At 38.0% G+C, this 11841-nt stretch overlaps 1 non-coding gene across 1 annotated transcript; it reads left to right on the plus strand.

Moving 5' to 3' along the window:
* The first annotated feature begins 11266 nt into the window (after positions 1 to 11266).
* Positions 11267 to 11374, plus strand: LOC112719148 (small nucleolar RNA R71). Its single transcript, XR_003161462.1, has one exon. It is a non-coding gene; the product is annotated as a small nucleolar RNA R71 (small nucleolar RNA).
* The last annotated feature ends 467 nt before the right edge of the window (positions 11375 to 11841 follow it).

Consider the following 11841-nt stretch of genomic DNA (forward strand, 5'->3'; position numbering starts at 1 on the left):
GGGTTTGTACTTGTGACAAACAAATTTTTGTATGAAAGGATTATTGTTGGTTTAGAGACTATACTTTACAACGAGATTTCATTAGTGAAATTCTAAACCGTCAAAAATCAAATCATCAAAATGGCGCCGTTGCCGGGGAGTTGCAATGGTGTTATGTTATTGGTTATTGTACATATGTGAATAGTGTGAATAGGATTGTCTTTTGCTTGTTTTCTAGTTTTTGTTAGTTTTATTTTGTTTTTCCACTATGAATTCTCACTTCGGCTATGAGTTTGGTTCTAATTGTGTTGTAGGAAATGTGCACTTCAATGATAACACTCATTATGGATGGAACCATCAAAGATGGGAGGAGCCTCAAGGAATTGATCACTCCTATTGGCAACAACCTCCGGACACTTATAGGTATAACTTTCATCCTAATGCATGTCAATTCAATAGCTATGGTGACTCCTTTTATGATAATCAAACACCACCATATGCCTATGAACCTTATCATCAACATGAACCTCAACCATACTCACAAGCCTCTCTATACCAAGCACCTTCCTATAATCCATATCCACCATATGACCAATCACCCATACCATATTCTTATGACCTTTATGAGCAAAAACCTATAGAACCACCACAACTCTATCATGATTATTACCAAGAACCACCTCAATACTCACCATCTCCACAATTCTACGAAGAAGAACCACCTTCCTACCGTGAACCCTCTCTCCAAAATAATGAACCTTCTTACTCACCCCAAACCCCAATAGACGATCCTCTCACTTTGTTACTTCAAGAACAAGAAGCCATGAAGCGGGATACACTTGAGTTTGTGACCAATTTGACCAAGGTGGTGCATACTTTAGCCCACCAATGTTTGAAGACTCAAGGTACCTCCGTGACCACATGTGAAAGGTTAAAAGAAGAGCAAAGCATGAAGAAGAAATTGGAAAATTCGGTGGAGAAGGAGGAGTCAAATTTTGTGTTGGAACAATTGGAGAAGCCTATGATCATTGAAGAGAAGGAAGAGGTGGTTGAAGATTTAGGAGATATTGAAAGTCCATGGGAATGTAGCATCATGGAGCACTCTTCCAAAGAGCTTGATATTGATGTTGAGGAGGGTGCGCAACCTCCAAGGCATATCATAGTTGGAGACTTGGAAGAGGCTTATCAAGAGATGGATTCAATCATGGATGAATTTCTCTCTACAATGGAATCCTCTCCCATCAAACATAAAGTTGAAGTTACAAAAGAGTGTGCACAACCTCCCATACCTTTGGTGAGCAATGAGAAAGAGAGTGAATCGAAAGAGAGCTACCAAGAGGAAAAAGTTGGCATGGTGTATATTAAAATTGAAGAACATGAAGAGGTTGATCAAGAGATGGATTCATTCATCAATGAATTCCTATCCAAAATTGACTCCCCTCCCATTGGGCAAGATGAAGTTCTTGAAGACAACACCAAGCCAAGTGAAAAAGGGGAAAAAGTTGAAATTGAAGAAGCTTGTGAAGTGGTGGAAACAACTAAAGAAGAGCCTAAAGAAGTAGACCTTGCATTTTCTAAGTGTGGGGAGGTCTCCCTCCCCAAGTCACCATCCAACACAACATTCAAGTGGGTAAAACTCTTATCCCTAAGCTTTACTTTCTCACTTGAATATGGTTTAATTGAAAATGATGGTCAATTTAGAGCTCTTTGTGGAGTTAAAAGTATAAGAGAGTTGTGTAGTGGTTGGAAACATCATTCTAAGCTCATGACGGTTGTAAGCTCAAAATTCAAGAGCAATGGTTGGTGTAGAACCAAATTGCATGGGTCTAGGAAGTTGTTTGGAAGCTTCTTTGAGAATTCTAAGGTCATGCCACCCACATGGACTAATAATAATCAACTTAAAGATGGGTGTAGAAACAAGGTATGGGATCCCGGTATACATGAGGATCAACTTTGGGAGCCCCAAGCTTGTGAAGAACTCCATCAACACTTGGTGCAACAAATAAGAAGTCTTGGCGCACAATGGAGAACCAAGCATTGGTGGGAGTTCCAAGATGAGTACAAGCACAAGCCACCTTGAGAGGAGCTCCCCATAAGTCCAACTTAAGGACAATAAACAAAAGTTCTAGGTGGGAGACACCCCACCATGGTAACATCTTTTCATTTTCTTTCTTTGTAAATATTGGTAGAATTAGTTTAATTCATGTTTTTATTGGTTTGTTAAGTTTAGTTAGAAGTATAATATGATAAATAAGGTTTTAGGGTGTTTTGGTAGTTGTTTGGAGGATTGAAAGGCTTGGATTGGTGCAAGAACTTCGAAAAAAAATTTTGAAAAACAGAACACCATCCACACGTGCGCGCACATAACGCGTACGCGCACCTGAGCATTTTTCGACCATCCACGCGGACGCGCACTGTACGCGTACGCGTGGATGCAAAAATTTGACCCCAGCCAAAAACCCAAGAGTTAGGCCTGCACTGTGCGAACATTGGGTCTAAAGCACAAGTCTATGCACGCGTGCGCGCACTTGGCGCGTACGCGCACACGATCTTAAGTTCGCAATGAACGCACACGCACACTGTGCGCGCGCGCATCGATTGCACAATCTGCACCCCCGGTACTTTTACCCGAGAGTTGTGCCATACTTGGGCCGACACTATGCCTCTGGCCTAACTCGACGCACGCGTGCGCGTACCTGGCGCGTACGCGTCCTTCAACCAATTTGCCCATTGACGCATAAACGTGCATGACGCACACGCGTCGGTAAAAAAAAAGAAGAGTTTTTTTTTTCTCCCCTTCCATTTTCTTTTGCTTATCACATTCGCATACTTCTACTCTTCCCATTTTCATTTAGTTTTTGTAGCATGTTTTCGTTTTTTTTAAGTCGTTTTAATAATGGTGTTGCATCTTCCTACTCAATTGTTGAGGATTCCTTGCATTACTTTAGTGCCTCTTGACTTGTTTCATATTGTTGGGTGATGTTTTTCTTCAAATCAATGCTCCATCTTTTATGCACTTATGTTCTTTGTGCATTGATATGACCTCATATTGTCTTTCATGACCCACTTCTTCTCATTGGAACTTGATGCTCAATACACTCTTCATGCTTTAACTTACTCTTGATCGAGCTTAATGATATGCCTTACCTTACATTGTTTTCTCACTCACATGCTTAGCTAACATGTAGTAGGGAATCATACTCTTATTTGGCATTAACCCCCGCCTATGTTCTAATTGCTTTGATATCTTTGTCATAGGCTTAATATTCCTTTCCTTTTCTATCCTTTTAGGTTGGCCACCAAGGAGGGAGAAAGGAAAAGCTTTTAAATGGGGGTAACAAACAAGTCCTCCGCACAACCTTGTGAAGAAGCTCATCAATTGTAGCAACCCGTCCACCTTGCTCTTTTTTGCGTGCACCGAGGACGGTGCAATCTGCAAGTGTGGGGAGGTCGTTTGACCGATCTCCATGGGTAACAATTTTCTTCTTTTCAACACCAATGTTAGTTAGCTATTGCATTGCATGATAGGTTGCATGTTAGTTAGAATTTGTGCATATTTTTACCACTTCTTTTTTATTAGGACTACTTGGCTAGGGTGATGATTTCTTTCCCAAGAAACCGTTTTAGGGCAACCTACCAATTTGAAAAATTTTTGTTGAACATGCTTGAAAGAATTTATTTTGGAACATGCTTTTTGAGCTAAGAACACAAGCTTGTGAGATTTGAGCCTAATTGTGTGGTTACATCTTATAATCACTTATTTTTCCTTCTTGTGTGCAATTATTCTCTTTCTGTGATTGCAATCTTTGATTTGTTTGATTTTTTATGTCCATTATTTTGTGTATTCATGCATTTATATGATTGAGGCCATCATTTCATTAGCTCACTTACCCGAAAAGCCTTATCTTTTATCTTCCATTGTTAGCCAAATTTGAGCCTACGATTAACCCACTTGTTCTTAATTTTAGCACATTACAAGCCTAAAGCGAAAAATAATACAAGTCCTTAATTTGGATCTTTGATTAGCTTAGGCTAGTGTGTGTGAGTATCATTCAAGTGTGGGAATCTTGGGACATTGGATGAATAAAAGGGTAGTTTTGTATTATTGGTGTAAATATTGGAATTGGGTACATACTCATGTATTGATCAAATGTAAAACCTTATGCATTGATGCTCTTGTATATAAAAAAAATGAGAAAAAGAAAAGAAAAAAAAACAATATAGAAAAGAAAAAAAATATAGAAAAAGAAAGAAAAAGAAGAAAAAGAAAGAAATAAAAAAGGGGACAAAATGCCCCAAAGTAAAGCTCAAATAAAAGTCAATGCATATGTGTTGTGAAATGAAAAAGAGAATGCATGAGTATGTGGAAAAGTGAAGAATGGGTAGTTAGGTTAGAACTTAATTGTATAGGATGTCACAGGTTAGGTGGGAAGTCTAAGCCTATCAAGGATTCAAACTTCAAGCTCACTTGACCAAATATGCATCATACCTTAACCCTAGCCCCATTACAACCTAAAGAAAAGACCTCATGATAATTGTATGCGTGCATTGAATAATTGTTGATTGTTAGATGAAAAACAAATCTTGGAAAGCATGATTAGGGGAGAATTGAGAGAATCAACCCCAAACACCGAGCAACTAGAGTGTAAACACTTCCGGTGAGGGTTCGATGCTCAACTCCTTGATTACCGGCTTTCATGAGCATTCTTTTTGCAAGTCTATTTGAACTTCATTTCCATACTTGAATTGGTAGGATTCATGAATCGTCATATGACCTTAGCCCTACCCATTTATACATGCACTTAGAGGAATGATTTATTTTTGAGCAAGTAGGTAAAACCATTTTGCATTTAGTTGCATCCATTTAGATAATTGCATATAGTTTAGGTTGCATATAGTTTATTTACATGGAATAAATGTTGATACCCTTTGTTTCTCTCTTGGCTTAAGCATGAGGACATGCTTGGTTTAAGTGTGGGGAGGTTGATAAACCCCACTTGTAGAGTTTATCTTGTATTGATTTTTGGGAATTTTATCACCTTTTACCCACATTTATTCAATGAAATAGCGTGGTTTTGTATATTCTCCTTTAATTGTGCTTAAGAGTGAAAACATGCTTTTTAGGTCTTAAAATAGCTAAATCTAATTTACCTTGATTCCATTAGATGCCTTGATATGTTTGTTAAGTAATTTCAGATTTAGGAGGCAAAGATTGGATCAAGGGAATGAAGAAAAAGCATGTAAAGTTGGAGAACTCATGAAGAAATGATGGAACCAAAAAGCTGTCAAGCCTGACCTCTTCGCACTTAATTGACTATAACTTGAGCTACAGAGGTCCAAAGGATGCGGTTCTAGTTGCGTTGGAAAGCTAACATCTGGGGCTTCGAAACGATATAAGATTTTCCATAGTTGTATCGCGCATAGGGGCGCGCATGTGCACGGTACGCGGACACGCCGATGGTGGCACATGACCCACTTAATGCAACACGTGGCCAGCAATTTTAGAAGCCTTGTGGGCCCAATTCAACTCATTTCTGATGCTATTTAAGCCAAGGATTGAAGGGGAATCAACATACTTTTTGATCATTAGTCATAGTTTAGTTTTAGAAGTAGTTAGAGTTAGAGAGAGAAGCTCTCTCTTCTCTCTAGAATTAGGATTAGGAATTAGGGTTAGATTAGGATCTCATAGTTCTAGGTTTAATTCAAGTATCCTTCCACTTCTACCTTCAATTGATGATTGCTACACTTTGGTTCTTCTTTCTATCCCTATCCTCTTGTTGTAATTTCTCTTATTTTGTTTCTAGGTTTTGTATTTGAGATACTCTTGTTCTCTTTGTTTTCTTTTAATAATGCAATTTGAGGTAGTTCATGATAATTGTGATTTCCTTGATTGTTGTTGTTAATTCTTTGTATTCAATTGTAGTTAGAATTCATTCTTGTTGTGATTTACTATACTTTTCTTTTGTGCCTTCCAAGTGTTTGATTAAATGCTTGGAAGAATGTTAGAATAGAATTTTATGTTCTTGACTTGAGAAGGTAACTTAGGATTTCTTGAGTCACTAGTGTCCAATTGATTGATAGTTGATAGCCATTAACTCTAGCCTTCATTAATCCAATTAGTGGAAAGCTAGGATTTATGGACTAGGATTGATATAACTCACTTGACTTTCCTTTGTTAATTGATTTAAGGATGACTAAGTGGGATTAATCCTTGCAACTACCATACTTGTGGCTAGTGATAATGATGAAGACCCTTGACAACCAAACCTTGCCAAGACCATTTTGTTAATAAAGTTTTCTTACCATTTACTATTCATATTTCTCATCCAAAACCCCAAAATAAACAAGTCCATAACCAATAATAAGAACACTACCCTGCAAGTCCTTTGAGAGACTTCCCGAGGTTTAAATACTTCGGTTTATAGATTTTAGGGGTTTGTACTTGTGACAAACAAATTTTTGTATGAAAGGATTATTGTTGGTTTGGAGACTATACTTTACAACGAGATTTCATTAGTGAAATTCTAAACCGTCAAAAACCCAATCATCAATTCTCACCTATGAAAGTGTGCCTGACAACCACCTCTGTTCTACCTTAGATTGAATGGATATCTCTTGGATTCCTTCATCAGAATCTTCGTGGTATAAGCTAGATTCCATTGGCGGCCATTCTTCAGAATCCGGAAGGTCTAAACCTTGTCTGTGGTATTCTGAGTAGGATTTAGGGATTGAATAACTATGACGAGCTTCAAACTCGTGATTCTGGGGCGTTAGTTACAAACGCAAAAGAATCATTGGATTTTATTCCGACATGATCGAGAACCGACAGATGAATAGCCGTGCTGTGACAGAGCACGTTGAACATTTTCACTGAGAGGACGGGACTTTAGCCATTGACAACGGTGATGCCCAACATACAGCTTGCCATGGAAAGGAGTAAGAAGGATTGGATGAAGACAGTAGGAAAGCGGAGAGATGGAAGGGACAAAGCATCTCCACACGCTTATCTGAAATTCTCACCAATGAATTACATAAGTATCTCTATCTTTATTTTATGTTTTATTTATCTTTTAATCATTAATCCTCCATAACCATTTGAATCTGCCTGACCGAGATTTACAAGATGACCATAGCTTGCTTCATACCAACAATATCCGTGAGATCAACCCTTACTCGCGTAAGGTTTATTACTTGGACGACCCAGTGCACTTGCTGGTTAGTTGTGCGAAGTTGTGATAAATAGTTGAGATTTCAATTGAGCGTACCATGTTGATGGTGCCATTGATGATCACAATTTTGTGCACCAAGTTTTTGGCGCCGTTGCCGGGGATTGTTTGAGTTTGGACAACTGACGGTTCATCTTGTTACTTAGATTAGGTAATTTTATTTTATGTTTAAGCTTTTTACTTTTCGAAAATTTTTCAAAAATACAAAAAATATTTCTATTTTGTTCTTCAGAGTTTTTAAGAATGGATTCTAGAGTTTCATGATGATTTGTTGAAGTATGGCTGGCTGTGAAGCCATGTCTAATCTTTTGGACCGAGGTTTCAACTTATCATCACAAGAGCTTGTTGATTTCTATCAATTTTGCTGTTGTGAGAAATGATCTGCTAAAGCTTGGCTGGCCATTGGCCATGTCTAGCGTTTTAGACCGGAGCTTTCACTGAAAGCTTGGCTGGCTGTGAAGCCATATCTAATTCCTGGACCGGAGTCTTAGACTAGCATTGCAATGATTCCTGGAATTCTCATTAAGAATTTTGAACCCTTGTTTTTCTTTTCCACTCAATTTTCGAAAAAGCACAAAAAAATTTATAAACCTTAAAATAAAAAATATTTTTATGTTTCTTGTTTGAGTCTAGTGTCTAATTTTAAGTTTGGTGTCAATTGCATGTCTTTATTCTTCTAATTTTCGAAAATTACATGCATTATGTTCTTCATTGATCTTCAAGTTGTTCTTGATGATTTCTTTGCTCTGATCTTTAAATTCTCTTATCTTGAGTGTTTTGTTGTTTCTCATATGCATTCTCAATTTGTTAGTGTCAATAGTATACAAACTTCTAAGTTTGGTGTCTTGTATGCGTTGTTTATTTGATCTTAGTGGCATTTTGTTTATTCCTCATAATTAAAAATTCAAAAAAAAATTTAATTCGTGCCTTTTCAATTCAATAATATAGAGAATTGAAGATTCAGAACATGCAGCAGAGGAATTACATAGAAAAAGCTGGGCGTTCAAAATGCCCAGTGAAGAAGAAAAACTGGCGTTTAAACGCCAGCCAGGGTACCTGGCTGGGCATTTAACACCCAAAAGGGTAGCATTTTGGGCGTTAAACCATTCTGGGCGTTTAACGCCAAGATGATACAAGGGGGAAGATTTTGTTTTTAATTCAAATTTTTTTCAAGTTTTCATAATTTTTCAAAATCAAATCCTTTTCAAACCATATCTTTTCAATCATATATTTTCAAAATCAATTTCTTTCCATTCTCAAAAATACTTGCCTACAATTAATGATTTTATTCAACATTTCAAGTATGTTGCCTTTTCTGTTAAGAAAGGTTTAATGTTTGAATCATATCCTTTAAATTTCTTGTTAGCCAAGTCATTAATTTTAAAAATCAAATCTTTTTAAATTGTTTCTCAATCATATCTTTTCAATCATATCTTTTTAAAATCATAGCTCTTCAATCATATCTTCTTAATCACATCTTTTTCCAAATAATTTTATATTTTTTATTTCTAATTTCAAAATTTTTTTCAAAAATCACTTTATTTCTTTCCCAACTTTAATTTTCGAAAATCATTCTTCAATTTTTCAAAATTTCTTCAAAATCTTTTAATTTATTTTCGAAAATTCCTCCCCTCTTCTCACATCCTTCTATTTAAGGACTAACACTCCTCCACTATCAACAATTCGAACTCTATCTCTCTTGATAAGTTCGAATTCTTCTTATTCTACCTCCTCCTTCTATTCTTCTTTTCCTCTGACATCTCTCTATACTGTGACATAGAGGATTCCATATTTTCTTGTTCTCTTCTCTTTCATATGAGCAGGAGCAAAGACAAAAGCATTCTTGTTGAGGTTGACCCTGAACCTGAAAGGACCTTGAAGTGAAAGCTAAGAGAAGCTAAAGCACTACTCTCTGTAGAGGACCTAACAAAAATCTTCAAACAAGAAGAAGACATGGCAGCCGAAAACAACAACAATGCCAACAATGCAAGGAAGGTGCTGGGTGACTTTACTGCACCTACTCCCGACTTCTATGGGAGAAGAATCTCTATCCCTACCATTGGAGCAAACAACTTTGAGCTTAAGCCTCAATTAGTTTCTCTAATGCAACAGAATTACAAGTTCCATGGACTTCCATTGGAAGATCCTCATCAGTTTTTAGCTGAATTCTTGCAAATCTATGACACTGTCAAGACCAATGGGGTTGACCCTGAGGTCTACAGATTTATGCTATTCCCTTTTGCTGTAAGAGACAGAGCTAGGATATGGTTGGACTCACAACTTAAAGAAAGCCTGAACTCTTGGGAAAAGCTAGTCAATGCCTTCTTGGCAAAGTTTTTTCCACCTCAAAAATTGAGTAAGCTTAGAGTGGAAGTCCAAACCTTCAGACAGAAGGAAGGAGAATCCCTCTATGAAGCTTGGAAAAGATACAAACAATTGATCAGAAAGTGTCCTTCTGACATGCTTTCTGAATGGAGCATCATAGGTATATTCAATGATGGTCTGTCTGAACTGTCCAAGATGTCATTGGACAGCTCTGCTGGTGGATCTCTTCATCTGAAGAAGACACCTGCAGAAGCTCAAGAACTCATTCAAATGGTTGCAAATAACCAATTCATGTACACTTCTGAAAGGAATCCTGTGAACAGTGGGACGAATCAGAAGAAAGGAGTTCTTGAGATTGATATTCTGAATGCCATATTGGCTCAGAACAAAATATTGACTCAGCAAGTCAATATGATTTCTCAAATTCTGTCTGGAATGCAAGCTGCACCAGGTAGTACTAAGGACGCTTCATCTGAAGAAGAAGCTTATGATTCTGAGAACCCGTCAATGGAAGAGGTGAATTACATGGGAAAACCCTATGGAAACACCTATAATCCTTCATGGAGAAATCATCCAAATCTCTCATGGAAGGATCAACAGAGACCTCAACAAGGTTTCAACAACAATAATGGTGGAAGAAACAGGTTTAGCAATGGCAAGTCATCCAGTTCTTTGGTGAGCAAAGGGGGTTCATCCTCCCATGTCTCATTACCAAATAACTTGTCATTTAGCTTCATGATTGCTCCAAGGTACTTAGCAACTTGCTCTTCAGTGACATCTTCATCGTCTTCAGAGGAAGAATACTCATCAGAGCTCATGAATGGCAGAAGTAAATCTAATGGAATCTCTATGGTCTCAGTGTGAGCCTCAGATTCCCATGGTTCCTCATTAGGGAACTCATTGGAGGCCAGTGGACGTCCATTGAGGTCTTCCTCAGTGGCGATCACTGCCTCTTCGTCCTCTCCAAATTCGGCCATGTTGATGGCCTTGCACTCTCCTTTTGGATTCTCTTCTGTATTGCTTGGAAGAGTACTAGGAGGGAGTTCAGTAACTTTCTTACTTAGCTGACCCACTTGTGCCTCCAAATTTCTAATAGAGGACCTTGTTTCAGTCATGAAACTTTGAGTGGTTTTGATTAGATCAGAGACCATGGTTGCTAAGTCAGAGTGGCTCTGCTTAGAATTCTCTGTCTATTACTGAAAAGATGATGGAAAAGGCTTGCTATTGCTAAACCTGTTTCTTCCACCATTATTGTTGTTGAAACCTTGTTGAGGTCTCTGTTGATCCTTCCATGAGAGATTTGGATGATTTCTCCATAAAGGATTATAGGTGTTTCCATAGGGTTCTCCCATGTAATTCACCTCTTCCATTGATGGGTTCTCAAGATCATAAGCTTCTTCTTAAGATGAAGTGTCCTTAGTACTGCCTGGTGCAGCTTGCATTCCAGACAGACTTTGAGAAATCATATTGACTTGCTGAGTCAATATTTTGTTCTGAGCCAGTATGGCATTCAGAGTATCAATCTCAAGAACTCTTTTCTTCTAATTCATCCCATTGTTCACAGAATTCCTTTCAGAAGTGTACATGAATTGGTTATTTGAAACTATTTCAATGAGTTCCTGAGCTTCTGCAGGCGTCTTCTTCAGATGAAGAGATCCTCCAGCAGAACTATCCAATGACATCTTGGACAGTTCAGACAGACCATCATAGAAGATACCTAGGATGCTCCATTCAAAAAGCATGTCAGAAGGACACTTTCTGATCAATTGTTTGTATCTTTCCCAAGCTTCATAGAGGGATTCACCTTCCTTCTGTCTGAAGGTTTGGACTTCAACTCTAAGCTTACTCAATTTTTAAGGTGGAAAGAACTTTGCCAAGAAGGCATTGACTAGCTTTTCCCAAGAGTTCAGGCTTTCTTTAGGTTGTGAGTCCAACCATATCGTAGCTCTGTCTCTTACAGCAAAAGGGAATAGCATGAGTCTGTAGACCTCAGGGTCAACCCCATTAGTCTTGACAGTGTCACAGATTTGCAAGAACTCAGCTAAAAACTAATGAGGATCTTCAAATGGAAGTCCATGGAACTTGCAGTTCTGTTGCATTAGAGAAACTAATTGAGGCTTAAGCTCAAAGTTGTTTGCTCCAATGGCAGGGATAGAGATGCTTCTCCAATAGAAGTCGGGAGTGGGTGTAGTAAAGTCACCCAGCACCTTCCTTGCATTGTTGGCATTGTTGTTGTTTTCGGCTGCCATGTCTTCTTCTTGTTTGAAGATTTCTATTAGATCCTCTACAGAAAGTTGTGCTTTAGCTTCTC

Source organism: Arachis hypogaea, chromosome 10 (genome assembly GCF_003086295.3).
Source record: "Arachis hypogaea cultivar Tifrunner chromosome 10, arahy.Tifrunner.gnm2.J5K5, whole genome shotgun sequence".
Classification (NCBI taxonomy): domain Eukaryota; kingdom Viridiplantae; phylum Streptophyta; class Magnoliopsida; order Fabales; family Fabaceae; genus Arachis; species Arachis hypogaea.